The 2,500-nt window shown below is 32.2% G+C and overlaps 1 protein-coding gene across 1 annotated transcript in view; it reads right to left on the bottom strand.

Moving 5' to 3' along the window:
• LOC125032390 overlaps positions 1-2,500 on the bottom strand; it is a 39,821-nt gene that overhangs the window by 36,620 nt on the left and 701 nt on the right. The gene's annotated exons all lie outside the window — the stretch shown is intronic.

Below are 2,500 nucleotides of genomic sequence, written 5' to 3'. Positions count from 1 at the left end.
AACACGTACTTTGTAGTGAAAGTGATAATAGTGAGGATAATGACGATAATGATGATGATACTACTACTACTACTGATGAAAATAGTAATGATAGTAATAATAATGATAAACATATAAATTGTGATAAGTATGATAATAACAAGGAGGATAATAAAAACGATAATGATAATAACAATAATGAAAATAAAGACCATGATGATAACATTCACAATGATAATGATACTGATATAAGAATAATAATAGTAATCATAATTATAACAAAAAAAGCAACAGCAACATTAAGAACGACAACAATAACATTAATAATATAAAACATTAGAAACAGTATGACGATGATGATAATAATAATGGTAGTAGTAGTAATAATAATAACAATGATAACAATGATAATGCCAATAATGATAACAATGATAATAATGATAGTAATATTGATAATAGTGATGACAGTAATAATGATAGTAATATTGATAATAGTAATGATAGTAATAATGATAATAATAAAATAATAAAAAAAAAATAATATTGATATCAATAATGATAAGAAGAAGAACAAGAAGGAGAAGAAGAAGATGGATAAGAATAATTATGATAATATTAACAGTAATAATAGTAATAATAATAACAACTATTATTGTTGTTATAATGGTAATAATAATGATAATAATGATAATAATAATTATGATAATGATGATAATTATGATAATGATAATATTAACGATCATAATTATTATAATAATAATATCAATAATAATAGTAATAATAAGCATAATGATGATAATAATAATAAGAAAAATAATAATGATATAATAATATCAATAATGATAATGATAATGATTATGATGATGGTAAGAATGATGATTATAATAACAGATTCAATAATAATATTAATAATAATAATGATAATAAAAATATTATTAATAATAATAATGATAATAATAATAATAATAATGATAATAATAATAATAAAAACTAATTATGATAATAATAATTATCAAAATAATGATAGCGTACTTAAGATAACAATGATAATGATAATTATGATAATAATGATAATAGCAATGATAATAGCGATGATCATAATGATAATAATAGAAAAGATAATAATAACATTAATAGTAATAGTAGTGAAATACTAACGATCATAATAACTGATAAAACTAGATATTATGATAATGATAATGATTATAATAATAATAACAATAATGGTAATAATAATAATAATGATTATAATGACAATAAAACTGATAATAATAATAATGATTATAATGACAATAAAACTGATAATAACGATGATAATGACAGTAATGATGATGATAAGTAATAAGACAGTAATGATGATGATAATGGTAACAACATCTATATTAACAACAATGATGATCTTTTTTATCATTAATATTGTTACTGATTACAAAATGCAGATGCGCATGGAGTGAAAATGAGGAATATGATATATTTCCCTTTTTTTACACGATGAAAAGTGGTTCCCGACGCAGCCAGAGCAGAGGGGTACAATGCAGTACAAAAAAAATAGAGGAGATGCCATTATTTACATCACGTTAGGGATACTATTTTTTTCTTTTTCTTTTTAGTTTTTTTAGTTTTGTCTATCTGTCTCTCTGTTTGTATTTGTTAATCTGCCTCTCTGTCTCTCTGTCTTTGTTTTCTCTGTCTGTCTGTCTGTCTCTCTCTCTCTCTCTCTCTCTCTATTTATCTATCTATCTATCTATCTATCTATCTATCTATCTATCTCTCTCTCTGCCTCTCTGTTTCTGTTTCTGTTTCACTGTCTCTCGTCTCTCTGCCTCTCTGGGTCTGTTTCTCCTCCTCTCTGTCTCTGTATGTCTTTTTGTCTCTTGTCTCTCTCTTTCTCGCTACTGCCCCCTCCCTCCCTTCCCCCTATCCCTCTCCTCCTTCCCCCTCTTCCTCTCTCCCCTCTCCCTCCCCCTTTCCTCTTCTCTCTCCCTTTTCCTTCTCCTCTCTCTTTTTTCCCTCTCCTCTCTCCCCTTTCCCTCTCTTTTCCCTCTCCTCTCTCCCCTTTCCCTCTCTTTTCCCTCTCCTCTCTCCCCTTTCCCTCTCCTTTCCCTCTCCTCTCTCCCCTTTCCCTCCCCTTTCCTTCTCCTCTCTCCCCTCTCCCTCCCCTTTCCCTCTCCTCTCTCCCTCTCTCTCTCCCCTTTCCCTCTCCTCTCTCCCTCTCTCTCTCCCCTTTCCCTCTCTCTCTCCCCTTTCCTTCTCCTTTCCCTCTCCTCTCTCCCTTTTCCCTCCCCCTTTCCCTCTCCTCTCTCCCTCTCTCTCTCCCCTTTCCCTCTCCTCTCTCCCTCTCTCTCCCCTTTCCCTCTCCTCTCTCCCTTTCTCTCTCTCTCTCCCCTTTCCCTCTCCTCTATCGCCTTTCCCTCTCCACTCTCCCTCTCTCCCTCTCTCTCTCCCCTTTCCCTCTCCTCTCTCCCTCTCTCTCTCCCCTTTCCCTCCCCTTTCCCTCCCCTTTCCCCTCCCCTTTCCCTCT

The sequence above is a fragment of the Penaeus chinensis genome, chromosome 14 (assembly GCF_019202785.1).
Source record: "Penaeus chinensis breed Huanghai No. 1 chromosome 14, ASM1920278v2, whole genome shotgun sequence".
NCBI classification, from domain to species: Eukaryota; Metazoa; Arthropoda; class Malacostraca; order Decapoda; family Penaeidae; genus Penaeus; species Penaeus chinensis.
Note: the sequence above shows the minus strand (reverse complement) of the source record. Positions and strands in the feature narration are given on the sequence as shown.